This window comes from Salmo trutta, chromosome 23, assembly GCF_901001165.1.
Source record: "Salmo trutta chromosome 23, fSalTru1.1, whole genome shotgun sequence".
Taxonomy (NCBI): domain Eukaryota; kingdom Metazoa; phylum Chordata; class Actinopteri; order Salmoniformes; family Salmonidae; genus Salmo; species Salmo trutta.
Window position 1 is genome coordinate 38,503,803 of NC_042979.1, and position 18,960 is coordinate 38,522,762.

Below are 18,960 nucleotides of genomic sequence, written 5' to 3' on the forward strand. Positions count from 1 at the left end.
GAGCCATGCAGAGCATAGCATCACAGACACAGGCACAAACACACACACATAAACAGACACAGCTGCACGTGAAGGGTCATCGCTTTGCACCTGACACACACACACACACACACACACACACACACACACACACACACACACACACACACATATTTTGTTCTTCTATCATTGTGTGGACTTAACATGTATTTCCATTCAAAATCCTAACCCCTAACCCTTACCCTACACTTAACCTTAACCTTAACCTTAACCTTAACCTAAATCCTAACCCTAACCCTAACTACTAACCCCTTACCCTGACCCTTATTCTAAACCTAATTGTAACCCTAACCCTAAACTTAAAATAGCCTTTGTCCTCAAGGGGACATGGGAAATGTGTTAATAGTTGACAGAGGGCTGGGTTAATAGTGATGCTCTGGAAAGCATATATACTGTTAGTGAAGAAAAAGCCAAAACACAGTGGATGGTCTCCAATTCGTCCAGATCAACACCCCTATACTTAACACTAGTTTTGTCCCATATGATTTTACAGGAAAACACATCTTTTCAGTTACTTATTTACTTCTTAATTGGAAGAAGTTTAGACCCCCCACTACCACTCTCTTCCCTCCTCTCTCCTCCCTCTATGTGTGTGCGTGTGTCTGTTCCTCCCCATACCAGACAGTGTCTAGACTGAGGCAATTACAGACAGCGCTTGAACGCCTGCCTCTGCCTAGACTTTGAGGGATTCACAACGGCCCCCATCAAATACAGCAGGGGAGAGAGTGAGAGGGGGAGAAGAAAAGGGGGAGGAAGAGACAGAAAGGGAGAGCTGGGGGGAATTTTGAGGTAGGGGGTTACCGAGTGGAGGTTATCAGCTGCAACATTCTTCATCTGTCCCTCTCTCTTCCTCCTCCCTCTCTCAGGAGGACCGAAGGGGAACGAGGTGTCGTTATTCTGCTCTGAGGCAAAGCTGAGATTGGAGACTGATTTAACTCCTTGACCGGAGAAAACGTCACAGAAATCCACGGAGGGTGTTGTTGGTTGGACAAACCAAGATCTGTTACAATAACAATAGAATTTTAAAACATATATCCATTCTCTTGTGCAATTTACACATCTTTCCAAACTAATGTTATTTTCCCCAAACATTCAGCTTAATGAGAAAAGGGATACGATTTTGGTCTCTGTCAATCAAATTCTGAACTTATTTTAGTAATCAAAGACAAAATGTAACCCAGCTGTTTAATCTCTAAAGTTATATTTGACATAGACATATCAACTCAATACTGTTATTATACACTGAGAGGTTGAGGACCTCAGATTCCACCCAACACTCTTAGTTTCAATTGAGGATATGGCTAACAGGATATGACCAACACAGTCTCTCACAACAGCATTTCACATTCTCCAAACTCTATAAAAACCGGTTGGAAGAATATCAACATAGACATTAATAGAACATCATGACACCAATGGGACTGTTGATGGCAAGAAAGTATATTTTTCTCTGTGTGAAAAATGTCTCAGTCCTAACCCCTTACTCTCTCCCTTCCCTCCCTTCATAATGTGTCTATCTATGGGGCCTGCCTGGTGTCTGTCTATAGCTAGAGGATCACCGCCAGCCCACTACCCCACCCCTGACTAAATATCACACATTCCAATGCCCTCTCTCTCTTTCTCGCTCTCTCTCTCAATTCAATTTCAATTTAAGGGCTTTATTGGCATGGGAAGCATATGTTAACATTGCCAAAGCAAGTGAAGTAGATAATAAACAAAAGTGAAATAAATTAACAGTAAACATTACACTCGCAGAAGTTCCAAAGGAATAAAGATATTTAAAATGTCATATTGTGTCTCTCTCTTTCTCTCTCTCTCTCTCTCCATCTCTCTCAATTCAATTCAAGGCCTTATTGGCATGGGAAACATATGTTAACATATTTCTCTCTCTCTCTCTCTCTCTATATATATATATCTTTCTCGCTTTCTTTCTCTTTCTCTCACGCTCTCTCTGTCTCTCTTTCTTTCAATTCAAAGGGGCTTTATTGGTATGGGAAACATATGTTTACATTGCCAAAGCAAGTGAAATAAGTTTAATACTATCAATAATTTTATGTGGAAATTAACAGTAAACATTACACTCAAAAAGGTTTCAGAGATATAAAGACATTTCAAGTGTTATATTATCAACTATGTACTGTACAGTGTTTTAGCAATGTGCAAATAGTTGTAGTATGAATAGTGGGGGAAGATAAATAAACAGATAAGTATTGGTGATATTTACAATGTTGTTTGTGTTCCACTGGTTGCCCTTTACTCATGGCAACGGGCCACATATCTTGCTGCTGTGATTGCACATTGTGGTATTTCGTCTAAGAGATATGGGAGTTTATCAATGTTGGATTAGTTTTCAAATTCTTTGTGGGTCTGTGTGATCTGTGGGAAATATGTTTCTCTAATGTGGTCATACATTTGGCAGGAGGTTAGGAAGTGCAGCTCAGTTTCCACCACATTTTGTGAACAGTGGGCATATATCCTGTCTTCTCTTGGGAGCCAGGTCTGTCTATGGCGACCTCTCTCAATAGCAAGGCTATGCTCACTGAGTCTGTACATAGTCAAGGATTTTTACAATTTTGGGTCAGTCACAGTGGTCAGGTATTTAGCCACAGTGGTGCTAGACCACTGCATTCCAATTTGCTATTTTTGGTTGGTTCTTTCCAGTGTGTCAAATAGTTACCTTTTTGCTTTCTCATAATTTGGTCGGGTCTAATTGTGGTGGGGTCTGTTTGTGTTTGTGAACAGAGCCCTAGAACCAGCTGGCTGAGAGAACTCTTATCTAGGTTCATCTCTCTGTAGGTGAGGGCTTTGTGGTGGAATGTGTAGGCATCCCTTCCTTTTAGGTGGTTGTAGAATTTAACAGCTGTTTCTGGATTTTGATAACTAATGTGTATAGACCTAATTCTGCTCTGCAAGCATTGTTTGGGGTTTTGCATTGTACGCAAAGTATATTTTTGCATGCGGTCTCAATCGGGTGTTTGTCCCATTTTGGGAATTCTTGGTTGGTAAGTGGACCCCAGACCTCACAACCATAGAGGGTAATGGGTTCTAGAACTGATTTAAGTATTCATAGCCAGATCCTAACTGGGATGTTGAGTTTTATGTTCCTTCGGATGGCATAGAAGGCCCTTCTTGTCTTGTCTCTTAGATCATTCACAATCGTGTGGAAGTCACCTGTGGTGTTGATATTTAGGCCGAGGTAGGTATAATTCTTTGTGTGCTCTAGGGTAACAGTGTCTAGATAGAATTTGTATTTGTTGTCCTGGCAACTGGACCTTTTTTGTAACACCATTATTTTTTGTCTTACTGAAATTCACTGTCAGGGCCCAAGTCAAATCAAACTTTATTTGTCACATTCAACAAGTGCAGACCTTACTGTGAAATGCTTACTTACAAGCCCATACCCAACAGTGCAGTTCAAGAAGAGTTAAGAAAGTATTGACCAAATAAACGAAAGTAATTTTTTAATAAAAAGTAACACAATAAAATAACAATAACGAGGCTATATACAGGGGCTACCGGTACCGAGTCAGTGTGCGGGGGTACAGGTTAGAGGTAATTTGTACATGTAGGTAGGGGTGAAGTGACTATGCATAGATAATAAACAGTGAGTAGCAGCAGTGTACAAAACAAATGGGGGGGGGGGGGGGGGTAATGTAATAGTCCAGTGGCCATTTTATTAATTGTTTAACAGTCTTATGGCTTGGGGGTAGAAGCTGTTAAGGAGCCTTTTGGTCCTAGACTTGCCGCTCCGGTACCGCTTGCCGTGCAGTAGCAGAGAAAACAGTCTATGACTTGGGTGACTGGGGTCTCTGACAATTTTTGTGACTTTCCTCTGACACTGCCTATTATGTAGGTCCTGGATGACAGGAAGCTTGGCCCCAGCTTGGCCTTCTCTGTAGTCTGGCAAAATCTGTGCAGAAGATCTAGGTGCTGCTGTAGGCCCTCCTTGGTTTGGGACAGAAGCACCAGATCATCAGCAAACAGTAGATATTTCCGGGTCCAGTAGTGTGAGGCCGGGCGCTGCAGACTTTTCTAGTGTCCTAACCAATTAATTGATATAAATGTTGAAGAGGGTGGTGCTCAAGCTCCATCCTTGTCTCACCTCATGGCCCTGAGGAAATAAATATGTGTGTGTATTGACAATTTTAACTGAGCACATGTTGTATGTCTACATTGCACTGGATGAAAAGGGTCAGTATCAGGGGATATCTTTATCTATATATATCTGGATATCTGACATTTGATTGGATATAAGGAGTATACATGCTCCAGATACGCTTGTCCTTCATTTCATATATGGAGCTAGGATATTCTCCATAATGGGACAGTTTCTACGTGCATCCAATCCAGACCTCAGAACTCTCCCTGCTACCGTATGATTCCAGGGAGATATCTGGGGTGAGATCCCTTCTCACTGATGCACCTGCAACTGCTTACATATTTGTAGAATATTTTAACTCCGGAAAGGGCATGTGTCAACATGCTGACATATTTAAGTCTTTATAGTTAGGCATGAACGAATCCACATACTTTTCAAAAAGGTATCATACTGTATCTGTAGTCATTACCTGATAATTTATGGATTGATATTTCTCCCTAAATGTTATGATTTCAATAGATATCTTTACATGATATGTAATATTCATCCTTATATGTCTGATTGAAAATGGACTAAATCTGACTTATGGTCAATGTTCAGCGGCCAACTTATTTTACCTGTTCATCATGCATCTTCGCATGAAGGTTACATATCTGAGCATACAGCACCATACTCAGTAGTAGGCTACAAGGAACGGAAAAGCAAACATTGTCATATTTAATCTAAAGCACATCTCTGCTATTTCTGTTTAAAAAATGCAGCATAGCAAATCCAGAGCTCCAATCATCTTGTATTAACCAGTAATACAAAATATGGCCAAACATTTTAAAACGTTTGCTGTCACCTTGAGGCTTGATAGTGGATAAAACAAATCCCTGAAGGGAAGGAAATGTTATTTGTTAGTTAGCTAGGTTACCCGTTAGTTTTTACCCCCTTATCAAGCCTAGCTAACAAGCTAGCTAGCCCTACTGGCCAAATTAGCAAATGTTCTTGATTCTAGTTACCAAGATAAATAAAACATATTCAATTAGCTACTCACTTTAGTGTTAACTTCTTTGAGGTATTTTCTGAACAGCTTCTAACTTCTTTGTTTCTCCAGTTGTCAGTTTGATCACAAACCGTTTGAAAACAAATTTGTGGCGCCCAAAATTAAAAAATGACAGTTGGAATTCCACAGCAGAAAGTATAATTCTTGTTGCTAGGCTACCAGTAACAGTGCTTTTAGCTCGCATGCCTTAATGCAGATGGAATATAAAAAGTTTAGCTAGTGTCTGAAAGAATTATATTGATTGAATATTTGTGAAATATTTTTCAAAACGGAAATAAGCATCAGAAATTGTCCTTATTTAGCATATCAAAATCCTGATATGGACCTCAGTCAAGAACATATGCATTGTATGTGCTGAGAAAATATACTATGTAGGCTTACTGTCAGTATTTGTCATCATATAGAGAAAAGAAGATGTCAACATAGGCCTATCTCAAGATATCTAATGAGTCAATATCCGCCCAATCCATGTATGATATCCGGAGGGAATCCCAAAATGATTTTTGTTTGAAAGAAAAATATGGATTTCATATTTGACATGTTATTGAGTATGTTCTGAAAACTCAGAAATGCATCCGAAATCATCTTTATTTTCAGCATATCAAAAAGCATATCAAGATCCGGATATGGACCTCAGCCAAGAGAAGCATATCTGGAATCAATATAGCTTCATTTCTTGAATGTGTTGAGAAAACCCAGATATGCGATGTATACAGTCAGTACTCGTCAACATGAAGAGAGAACATAGGATGTCTCTTATCTCAGGATATTGAATGAGTCCATATCCGGCCATAGGAAATGTCCATGTGTGATATTCGGAGTAATCCCAATATCATATATGTCTAAAAGACACATCTGGAGTCAGAATTTGTAAGGATATGGTGCAAATCCACAAAACTCAAAATATGCATTGGAAATGGTCTGTATTCTCTAGAATATCAAAACATGTCATGTAAAGTTATCCCTTGATATTGATCCTTTTCACCCAATGTTGATTTTATAATGTCATATGTTTTTCCTCCAACACTGCTTTCCATCAATTTGTAAAGCATGCCCTGACACCAAATTGAGTCCAAAGTTTTTTAAATCAACAAAGCATGAGAAGACTTTGCTTTTGTTTTGGTTTATTTGTTTGTCAATAAGGGTGTGCAGGGTGTATACGTGGTCTGTCCTACAGTATTTTGGTATTTTGAAGTCTGCTGTTCATGATACTGCAGAGGATTTTTCAGAGATTGCTGTTGACACAGATTCCACTGTAATTATTGGGGCCTCTCTCTCTCTCTCTCTTTCTCTGCTTGGCTCCTGCTCTCTCCTTTACTTATCTCTCCTTTGTGTCCTCTTTCTCTGTTTTTGTCTCCATGTCTCTTACTTTACTTTTTGTCCGTAACGGTCCCTTCTTCCATTTCTGTCTGCATTATCTATCTTTTTCTACTACCAGTATATACATTTTTCTCTCATGAGTCCGTTCCCCCTTCTGCCACTCTCTCTTAGCACTCTGTCTATTTTCCTGTGGCTTTTATTTCCCTTCTCTCCATCTTTCTCCCGTTGTCCCCCTCTCTCTCTGTCTCTCTCCCTGTTTCACTCCCCCTTCTCTCTCCCACTGTCTCCATCCTCCCTCTCTCCCTTCCACTCTCTGTCTCCATCCCCTGCGGCGGTGCACTCCCTCCCACCCACTCTCTGACACTGACACACAGGGATGTCTGTGTCTGTGCAGACAGTGGCTCTCTCCCATTGCCACAGACTGGGTGACTTCACTGGGAAAAAATGTTCTCCTCTCGCTCTATCCCTTGCTCTCTCTCTCCCTCAGAGCCTCTGCTCTCTCCTCTTCTCTTCTCTCCACACAGTACTCACACTTCGGCAGCCTGTATGTACTAGTTTAGCTCAGAGAATCCTAGGCAATCTGTGAAATGAGTAAGGTATTGCTAGGGCTAATTTTCTAGACATTGTTGTTATAAGATCCATATAGGCTGTACTTTACATAGAGACTATGGAAGCAGATTCATGCCCAAAAACTATATTTGTTTTGACATGAATCTGCTTCCATATAAGACTGTACTCGTCCCATTTCTATGAGCTGAGAAAGAATTCCACTCACACTTATATTTCAGATGTATCTCAGAAACGAATAACAGACAGTTCATATGTTACGAAGAAAGCAGGGCAGGTAACACTGAATAAAACATTTAAAAATGACAATATCAAAAACACTACACAAACATCATACATTACATACAGTCATTTCAATACAAAGGGCTGCTTCTCCTGTGAAATATCAGGACATCTCTCTCTCTGTTGTACAGTGACACTGTACTGTGGCGTGTGTGTGTGAATGTGTGTGTCAGGGGGTCCTCGCCCTCCCCTTGTCACAAGTGCACCTTGACCTTCCCCACTCAGCTTGTCATTACAGGCCGGTGACCGGGTCTCTCGCCCGGTGACCCGTCAGTCTCAACGGTCAAGGTAATATCCGACGTTTTACACCCCTCGAGCCCGGCAGATTAGCCAGCGGCAGCAATTAAGGAGGCGAAGCCCGGGAACTGAGGAACCCAGACTGTAATGAGGAGATCAATGGCACATTGGTGGCAGCGGAGGGATCTCTTTAACAGTGACATCAACAGTGTTGTTTGTGTTGTTGTTGTTGTTATTCTCCTTCCGGAACGTAAACAAGCAGACACATTTGTTTGTCCTCTGTTGGATTAAAGTATTTATATGCAGAGCTAGCCAGCAGATTACTCTCCCCCCACCCACCCACCCAGAACCTATGATTGTTGCAGCCAATGGTCAATCCCAGACTGAGTCAGATCTGTGTGGCGTTCTTCTGACCTCACTGACATCAGTCTGGGCCCAGGATGAGTGCTTCCTCCCATCATCCCTGGAGGTGGATTGTGAGGTCTTGTATCCAAATGTGTCAGTAAAAACACATGATTAGCATATATTTTCTTTTCTTACACTACTTAAAAGGCTGCTTTGCAGTTCTACAGCATATAGATCCCGTTTGAGGGCCATATATGAAGCGAGCCATGGAATCCTTTTTGGTTCTATAAAGCACAATTTCTTCTAGCAGTGTACCAAGCCTATCTATTGCAGTATTTTGTTTTGCTGTTCTATTTTAGCACCCCGTCACTGTATCCAGTGAGATACATTCTTCATTGCTTTCGTCAGAGAGGGTTACAAAGCAAAATACATCTTAAACAAGAAAACTAGGCACCTATGCCAGAAAGATTTAAGCATCTGATGTTTCTATCCTATACCCCCACAGTGGAACTTTAATAAACCCCCCAGTAGACCGTTGATAAACCACCACAGTGGACCTTTGATAAACCCTCACAGTGGACAGTCGATAGACCCCCACAGTGGACCTTTGATAAACCCCCACAGTGGACCTTTGATAAACCCCCACAGTGGACCTTTGATAAATCCCCACAGTGGACTGTTGATAAACCCCCACAGTGGACCTTTGATAAACCCCCACAGTGGACCGTTGATAAATCCCCACAGTGGACCGTTGATAAACCCCCACAGTGGACTGTTGATAAACCCCCACAGTGGACCGTTGGTTAGACTGTAACTGTACATTATTTGTTACAACATTGCTGGAAGGCCTTTTCCTCCTGCAAGGCCTCCTTTACACAGTCTTCAATTGGAAATAAAGAGGATTGGTGATGACCAATTTGGTCTGTACTCCTTAATGTATCATGACCTGTTGGAAATCACTAGATCGACCCAATTAAGAAAAATAACAAGATACAATTAGGCCACTAAGATCTGTGGCACAAAAACATTGTCAGCATCCCAGATGGAATCCTATTCTCTATAGTGCACTATTTCCCTGGTCAAAAGTAGTGCACTATTTCCCTGGTCAAAAGTAGTGCACTATTTCCCTGGTCAAAAGTAGTGCACTATTTCCTTGGTCAAAAGTAGTGCACTATTTCCCTGGTCAAAAGTAGTGAACTATTTCCCTGGTCAAAAGTAGTGCAATCATTAGAGAGTAGGGTTCCTTTTGGACACAGCATTTGAGTCCCTGACCTCAAGTAGCGCTACAGTACAAAGGCCACAATGGTCAAGGAAGTGCAGGTGTCCTAGTCACATGTCTGTCATTTCAATAATGATTTGGTCTAGTTATTTTTAAAATGACGAAAACAGTGGGCCATTTAAGTCAATAAATACCCTTTGATTTGTCACATCACATTTGTATTGACTCATTAACCTAAAGTAAAACACTGACTTCCATGCGCACAAACATACATAGCCTTCTCCACCCAACACATTTTTCTGCATAGCATCCTATTCTCTTCCCAACAGCAGAAATATGACAAACATACACTGAGTGTGCAAAACATTAGGAACACCTACTCTTTCCATGACATAGACTGACCAGGTGAATCCAGGTGAAAGCTATGATCCCTTATTGATGCCACTTGTTAAATCCACTTCAATCAGTGTAGATGAAGAGGAGGGGACAGGTTAAAGAAGGATTTTTAAGCCTTTGGAGAATTGAGACATGGATTGTGTATGTGTAACATTCAGAGGGTGAATGGGCAAGACAAAATACTTAAGTTTCTCTGAATGGGGTATGGTAGTACGTGCCAGGCGCACCGGTTTGAGTTTGTCAAGAACTGCAACTCTGCTGGGTCTTTCACACTCCACAGTTTCCCATGTTTATCAAGAATGGTCCACCACCCAAAGGACATCCAGCCATCTTGACACAACTGTGGGAAGCAATGGAAGCTGTTTTGTACACTCAGTGTACATAAGAATTAGCTTGCCATGCAAATTCCTAATTTATTCAGATAGAGAGAGAGCGAGAGAGAGAGAGAGCGAGAGAGAGAGAGAGAGACTTAAGTTTGAGTCACTGGGCCCACATGAACTCAAAATAAAGTTATTTACCCAGTCAGATATAATGTAGTGACGAGGAGTTATTTACTCAGTCAGATAAAGAGGAGTTATTTACCCAGTCAGATATAGTGTAGTGACAAGAGGAGATATTTACTCAGTGAAATATAGGGGAGTTACTGACCCAGTCAGATATAGTGTAGTGACAAGAAGAGTTACTTACCCAGTCAGATATAGAGGAGTTATTTATCCAGTCAGATATAGAGGAGTTATTTACCCAGTCAGATATAGAGGAGTTATTTACCCAGTCAGATATAGAGGAGTTATTTACCCAGTCAGATATAATGTAGTGACAAGAGGAGTTATTTACCCAGTCAGAGATAGAGGAGTTATTTATCCAGTCAGATATAGAGGAGTTATTTACCCAGTCAGATATAGAGGAGTTATTTACCCAGTCAGATATAGAGGAGTTATTTACCCAGTCAGATATAGAGGAGTTATTTACCCAGTCAGATATAGAGGAGTTATTTACCCAGTCAGATATAGAGGAGTTATTTACCCAGTCAGATATAGAGGAGTTATTTACCCAGTCAGATATAGAGGAGTTATTTACTCAGTCAGATATAGAGGAGTTATTTACCCAGTCAGATATAATGTAGTGACAAGAGGAGTTATTTACCCAGTCAGATATAGAGGAGTTATTTACCCAGTCAGATATAGAGGAGTTATTTACCCAGTCAGATATAGAGGAGTTATTTACCCAGTCAGATATAATGTAGTGACAAGAGGAGTTATTTACCCAGTCAGATATAGAGGAGTTATTTACCCAGTCAGATATAGAGGAGTTATTTACCCAGTCAGATATAGAGGAGTTATTTACCCAGTCAGAGATAGAGGAGTTATTTACCCAGTCAGAGATAGAGGAGTTATTTACCCAGTCAGATATAGAGGAGTTATTTACCCAGTCAGATATAGAGAAGTTATTTATCCAGTCAGATATAGAGGAGTTATTTACCCAGTCAGATATAGAGGAGTTATTTACCCAGTCAGAGATAGAGGAGTTATTTACCCAGTCAGAGATAGAGGAGTTATTTACCCAGTCAGAGATAGAGGAGTTATTTATCCAGTCAGATATAGAGGAGTTATTTACCCAGTCAGAGATAGAGGAGTTATTTACCCAGTCAGATATAGAGGAGTTATTTACCCATCTCAGAGATAGAGGAGTTATTTATCCAGTCAGATATAGAGGAGTTATTTACCCAGTCAGAAATAGAGGAGTTATTTACCCAGTCAGATATAGAGGAGTTATTTACCCAGTCAGATATAGAGAAGTTATTTATCCAGTCAGATATAGAGGAGTTATTTACCCAGTCAGATATAGAGGAGTTATTTACCCAGTCAGATATAGAGGAGTTATTTACCCAGTCAGATATAATGTAGTGACAAGAGGAGTTATTTACCCAGTCAGATATAGAGGAGTTATTTACCCAGTCAGATATAATGTAGTGACAAGAGGAGTTATTTACCCAGTCAGATATATTGTAGTGGCAAGAGGAATTTAGTCAATAAATAGTTGGCTATCCTTTTTCCTTTCTTTCTGTGCCACAACATGTTTGCATATAGACTACTGGTAATGTTGTACCAGGGCCACATTCAGCAGACTACTGGTAATGTTACCAGGGCCACGTTCACTGCAAAACGTTCTTGAAAATTACTCAACGTTATTCATTATTCAACACGTCAGAGAGGCATGTTTGTTCTACCTAACATATTTCTTTCTGAATGTTCAAAAACGCTGCTTCCTGCTGAACGAACCCCAGGTTGTTAGCTATACTAGCTAATGAGGTAACATGACTGAACAAGTTGTAGCCTAAACAAATGGTTAACGGTCCGGTCCGCAAGCAGCCTAGTTTTAGAACGGCCTGTGATATGCTTTCTGAATGTCAAATGCGGCCCGCCAATGCACAATAGAATGAAAAAATCCATACATTTGGAACGGTATACTCTTAAACCATTTTCTCTGAGAGAGACTTGGCTATGTTGGCTACAGAACCTGGCTATGAAATACAGTGGAGAAAGTGGGATGGTTGAGCGAGACTACAAATTCAAAGACTTTTGTATACTTATCTAATCAAGATATATTTGTTTTTTATTTTCCATTAATAAAGTTAAATATATCATTTTTCTTCCACTTTAACATTACACAGTATTTCGTGTAGATCGTTGACAAAAAATGACAGTTAAATACATTTTAATCCCACTTTGTAACACAATAAAATTTTGAAAAAGTAAAGGGGTGTGAATATTTTTTGAAGGCAATGTAGGCTCTGTGTGCCAGGTGTGACAAGTCTTTCCCACCGCTGAACAGAACTGCGCTGCACATATGTGCTGCTAATATTATTGTGCTTATCACTAAAAAGCTCTCAATCTTTCCAAAAACTCTTGCCCAGTCCACTTAGTAGTCATATTTTAACTGAAATGAAAAATGTTTTTTGTTCAGTTATAGTTTTTTTGGGGTCTGTTTAGTCAGTCTGTCTCATCAGTTGTCACTGAAAAACAGGTGTTCAGTCACTATATTTGTTGACAAAATGAACACCACTAGTTGGTAGAGCAAGACGCTTGCAACGCCAGGGTTGTGGGTTCGATTCATATGGGGGACCAGTATGAAAAAGTATGAAAATGCATGCACTCACTACTGTAAGTATGTCTGGATAAGATTGTGTGTTCAAAATGACTGAAATGTCAAATGTGTGGGTGTGTCTTCGCAAAACTACGCATCTGTCTCAGCAAATGGATGTTTTGACATAATGTCTATTATGTGTGTAGAGCACCTTCTTGACTGTTTGTACGAGTGTGTTCCTTGTCAGAGGTACACAGACTCTTTCAGGAGCTCAGAGACAAAGTGAGACAGACAGGTGTGGTGTCCTGGGATAGGGGGAGGGGTCTGAGAGATAATTAGTCTATCTATTGACCCAGACATATCGTTGCCTCAGTATCAGACTTCCTTTTCCTCATTTCATTAGCCCTATCAATAACACCAGAAGTAATACCACCACTTTGAGACTGGCGGGTCCTGACACTATCCACAGTCATGTTCTTACTAAGAAATAAATAACGTAGACATTCCTGTTGAAAAATATTAATACCCAAATTACTTTTAGTAGCCTTTACATGCACATTCTGCATATCCATTCTAGTGTCTACACTGCTACAGTGCTAGATGACATAGTGCTATGTAGAACCAAAAAGGGTTCCTTATAGAACCAGGGTTCAATGGCTCCCAAAGCAACCCCAAAGCACCATTATTTTTAGCAGTGTATAGTAAAGCAATAAGGCCTGAGGGGGTTTGGTATATGGACAATATACCACGGCTAAGGACTGTTCTTACACACGACGCAATGCGGAGTGCCTGGATACAGCCCTTAACTGTGGTATATTGGCCATATTCCACAAACCCCTGAGGTGCCTTATTGCTATTATGAACTGGTTACCAACGTAATTAGAGCAGTCAAATATTTTTTGTCATACCCATGGTATATGCTCTGATATACCACGGCTGTCAGCCAATCAGCATTCAGGGCTTGAACCACCCGGTTTATAAACTGAAATCTACACTTACTAAAACAATTGGTTTCATGGTTTCATCAGACCAGAGAATCTTGTTTCTCATGGTCTGAAAGTCTTTAGGTGCCTTTTGGCAAACTCCAAGTGGGTTGTCATGTGCCCTTTACTGAGGAGTGGCTTCCTTCTGGCAACTCTACCATGAAGGCCTGATTGGTGGAGTGCTGCAGAGATGGTTGTCCTTCTGGAAGGTTCTTCCATCTCCACAGAGGAACTCTAGAGCTCTGTAAGAGTGACCATCGGGTTCTTGGTTACCTCCCTGACCAAGGCCCCCGATTGCTCTAGGAAGAGTCTGGGTGGTTCCAAACTTTTTCCATTTAAGAATAATGGAGGCCACTGTAATCTTGGGGATCTTCAATGCTGCAGAATTTTGTTGGTACACTTCCCCAGATCTGTGCCTCGACACAATCCTGTCTCAGAGCTCTACGGACAATTCCTTCGACCTCAGGGTTTGGTTTTTGCTCTGACATGCACTGTCAACTGTGGGACCTTATATAGACAGATGTGTGCCTTTACAAATCATGTCCAATCAATTGAATTTACCACAGGTGGACTCCAATCAAGTTATAGAAACATCTCAAGGATGATCAATGGAAGCAGGATGCACCTGAGCTCAATTTCGAGTCTCATAGCAATTTTATTTTATTTTTTATTTAACCTTTATTTAACTAGACAAGTCAGTTAAGAACTAATTCTGATTTACAATGGTGACCTAGGAACATTGGAATAACTGCCTTGTTCAGGGGCAGAATTACAGATTTTTACCTTGTCAGCTCGGGGATTCAATCTAGCAACCTTATAGTACCTGGCTCAACGCTCTAACCACTAGGCTACCTGCCGGAGAGGGTCTGAATACTTCTGTAAATAAGGTATTTCTGTTTTTTATTTTTAATACATTTGCTAAAATATCTAAAAACAGTTTTCACTTTGTCATTATGAGGTATTGTGTGTAGATTGCTGATGATTCTTATTTTATTTAATACATTTTAGAATAAGGCTGTAAAGTAACAAAATGTGGAAAAAGTCAAGGGGTCTGAATACTTTTCCAAAGGCACTGTATGTGTGTGTTGGAGTGCCAGTGTAAGTATGTGTGAGTGTGTGGGTAGAGCATTGCCAACTGTTGGACCTTATATAGACAGGTGTGTGCCTTTCCAAATCATGTCTAATCAATTGAATTTACCACAGGTGGACTCCAATCAAGTTGTGCAAAACAGATCAAGGATGATCAATGGTAACAGGATGCACCTGAGCTCAATTTCGAGTCTCAAAGCAAAGGGTCTGAATACTTATGTAAATAAGGTATTTTTATTTAACATTTGTTATAATTTTGCAAAAACGTCTAAAAACCTGTTTTCGCTTTGTCATTATGGGCTATTGTGTGTAGATTGATGAGGGAAAAAATGTATTTAATCCATTTTAGAATAAGGCTGTAACGTAAAAAAATGTGGAAAAAGTCAAGGGGTCTGAATACTTCCGAAGGCACTGTATATCCTACCTTTTCAGTCTCCATAAAGGTGTGTATTAATGAAGTGATGTGAATTCAAAATAAAGCTAACCTTTGTGGCCCCTCAAATACTCCTCTAATTCCACCCGAGTCACTCTGCCTCATCATGGCTCCTCACCCTTATCACTTGACGAGGGTCTCAGTTGACCGCTTCCTCTTGTCAGGGTCTCATTAGACATGCGCGGCTGTAGGGAAGGCCAAGGGTTATATCATGGACCAGGTCCCTACAACCCCCTTTCTCCTGACTCCCCAACCTAAACTGCTCATGCCCATCATCAATTTTTGTTCCTCTTTCTGTTTCTCTCGCTCGTTCTCCCATTTGCTCTAATGTTTTTCTTCTCTTTATCTCACACGTTCTCTATTTCTATTCTCTCTATGCCTGTTCTTTCTCTTTCTCTTTCCCCTGCTATTTTTCTCTGGCTCCTTGTCTGCTCTGTGTGGGGAGTTCAGTCAGAATTCAGCATTTGGAATCTCTTCTGGTTCAGGGCGTCTCTCTCTCTCTCTCTCTCTCACACACAACACACATACATACATAGACACAACACACACACACACATATACATGCATACAGTACACACACAACACACACACACACACACACACACACACACACACACACACACACACACACACACACACACACACACACACACACACACACACACACACACATCCTCTTGCTCTCTCTCTCACTCTCACACACGCACACACAGACACACAGAAACACTGCTTTTTTTCCGCTAGCACGGACTGTTCTCTTCCACTCCCTTTCTCTGTCTCTCTCTGTCTCTTTCACTCTCTCTCCCTTCACTACCAGCACCACACAGTTCTGTTTGTGAGCCACAGAGTCCCTGACAACCAGATCATGTAGCTAGGCTACGAGTTGCTCCATTCCAAAGTCTAATCTGGGGACATTGCTCTGGCAGGCATCTGCTCGTAGCCTAGTTCGGGTAGATATAGAATGACTAGATAAAGAAAAATAGATCCATACTAGATCCTAAATATCTATGTAGAAATAAAATGTCAATGTAAGTATTAGTTATGAATGCACTGATATAATTTTCACGAACACACTTGTAGGACACACGTAGTGTATAGTTTTGTATATTTTGTTATGGTAAAAGTTTTAGATTTTATTTCAAAGTCTGCATATCAACCACCCGTGATACAAGTGAGTATTCAATGTCCATCCATGCCTTCAAGTAGGCTTTTGTTTTGCTGGAGTGTTGTTGCTAGTGTGTTGTTGCTAGGGAGTTGTGGATGGGGATGGCGGATGGGCATAAGCATCTGTCTCTGGTTCCAAAGGTTGCATTTTTCGAATCCTGCGATAGAAAGTTGTTTTTTAATCTTTTGTTTTAAGCCTATACCAAACCTTAAGAATTCAGAGTTAATGCTTAACCTTAACATTGGAATGATACAGAGCACTTCAAAATTTTTTAATTTGGAACAACTTTGAAATGTTACGTTTGAGAAACATGGATGAATGTCTAATTTTGACATGAGACTGTGAGAGCTTGTTGCATAAACTGCCTAAATCATTATGAAATAGTTGTTGACCATTAGTAAACTCTATATAAATTATATACCACCACCATATATCACATTATGCTTCACCCCTGCATAATATGCATTTATTACCAAGCCTAAATAAATCATGAACTACTGGCTTTATACATTTATTTACTTCATTAAACGTTATAAGCAGTCGATAAGCATATCTTTTATAGCAGCAGTTGACATAAGTGCAAATGTCATGACAACAGACATGCCATTCATCTTATAGTTAAGCAATAAGGCCCGAGGGGGTGTGGTATATGACCAACATACCACGGCTAAGGGCTGTTCTTAAGCACGACACAATGCGGAGTGCCTGGACACAGCCCTTAGCTGTGGTATGTTTTCCATATATCACAAACCCCCGAGGTGCCTTATTGCTTTTATAAATTGGTTGCCAACGTAATTAGTGCAATAAAAACAAAAGTTTTGTCATAGCCGTGGTAGGAGGTCTGATATACCACAGGCTGTCAGCCAATCAGCATTCAGGGCTCGAAACATCCAGTTTATAATGTTCATTATAATATGGTTCACAACACGGTATGCTGTTCTTCATAGACTCTATGTCACGTTCAGGCTATTTTATGGCGGATGTTATAACATTGTATATAGCTGTTATAAGGCTTCATGAACGCATACATTAGGGTAAATGAAGTGTAAAAGAGGAAGTCCACTTTAGAACATCATGCAATACCAAGAGCAACTATTGAACAACTAGGAGTAAGAGAAGTCTCACTGGAATGCTTTCCACATGCTGAAGCAATTCCAATATGAGGTGTGTTGGTAAGAGGGAGGAGTGAGTGGGATGAGTGGGGTGCACTATAGGGCAGGGGTACTCAAATCCAAGCCGGGGGTTTCAAAATGTTTCAGTTTTTTTTCTTCTTCCTGGTAGTTAATGGATTAATGAATGTCACTGATTGGTCAGAGATGCTACTCACCTGCTGTCTCAGGTCCTTGATTGGAGGGGAAGAATACAAAAACATTAGTGCCGTGGACACTGAAGAGATTTAAGAAGGGGGGATATAGGGTATTATAAACTGGGTGGTTTGAGCCCTGAATGCTGATTGGCTGACAGCCATGATATATCAGACCGTATACCATGGGTATGACAAAACATTTATGTGTACTGCTCTAATTATGTTGGTAACCAGTTTATAATAGCAATAAGGCACCTCAGAGGTTTGTGGTATACAGTATGTCTAATATACCACGGCTAAGGGCGATATCCAGGCACTCCACGTTGCGTCGTGCTTAAGAACAGGCCTTAGCCGTGGTATATTGACCATATACCACACCCCCTCGTACCTTATTGCTTAAATACATCCTTCAGTGAGTTTCTTACCCATTCAAGAACATGTTTATAACGTAGGTCCTATTTTCGTTACACCTATGAGAGTAATGGTCCAATTTTAGCACAGTGGAAAGGGGAAGGGGGATACCTAGTCAGTTGTAAGGTAGCTGAACTTTTAGTAGCAAGTAACTGCTAATGTAGTATATGAACCAACATTATTCAACTACGCTCGAATGAGTCCGGTTACTTGAAGCTGGCTTTGCTGTACCTTGTTCGTACAACTATTTCCTCCATAAGTTTTGAAGTTATTGCAGTTTATTGAGTAAAGACAGAATTTTTTTTTGTAATTTGTAAGATATTCTAGCTACTTCAGATTGAGTGGGGTTTCTTTCTTCGTAAAGTCCTTGTATGACACATTCTTTGAACTTTACGTAGAACTTTAGTCTAATTTTACTGGTGGGCACTATTGAAATCCCATGCAGCATTCTGTGTATAGTAATAACACACTTATTACACCAGAGACTCATTAGAGTCATCCAGAATGGGTCCAATGGCCAGAGACCAGCCTACACCCATGTGCTATAACGTAGTAGACAACATGGAGGTTGGGATTTCAGATTGGGGACCCAAATGTAGCCAAAGTACAGAATACAGCCACTTGGAGTTCAACAGTATCTCAGTGAGACAAAAACCACAACAAACAAAGGTATCCGTGGGTAAAATAATACTTTTGGACTATGATACTCACTGGATTCAACTTTCTAGAGCATGGACTAAAAACAAACACTTAAGTGTCTCTCTTTTACGCTCTATTATCAGATAGTGGTCTGAATACCTAATTTATTTAGAGAAATTTGAAAAATAGCAATAAAACGGCATTCCTTCTCCCTAGTTTTTGGCACTGGCTGCCTTTCAAATAACAACCCCTTCTCTGCTATACTCAATCACACACAGGCGCACACACAACTTACACA

The 18,960-nt window shown here is 40.5% G+C and overlaps 1 long non-coding RNA gene across 1 annotated transcript; it reads right to left on the reverse strand.

Moving 5' to 3' along the window:
- Positions 1-3,871: 3,871 nt before the first annotated feature.
- Positions 3,872-5,480, reverse strand: LOC115160250 (uncharacterized). Its single transcript, XR_003869052.1, has 3 exons — positions 5,178-5,480; positions 4,756-4,822; positions 3,872-4,150 (listed from the first exon to the last, which is right to left on the reverse strand). It is a non-coding gene; the product is annotated as an uncharacterized LOC115160250 (long non-coding RNA).
- Between the last annotated feature and the right edge of the window lie 13,480 nt (positions 5,481-18,960).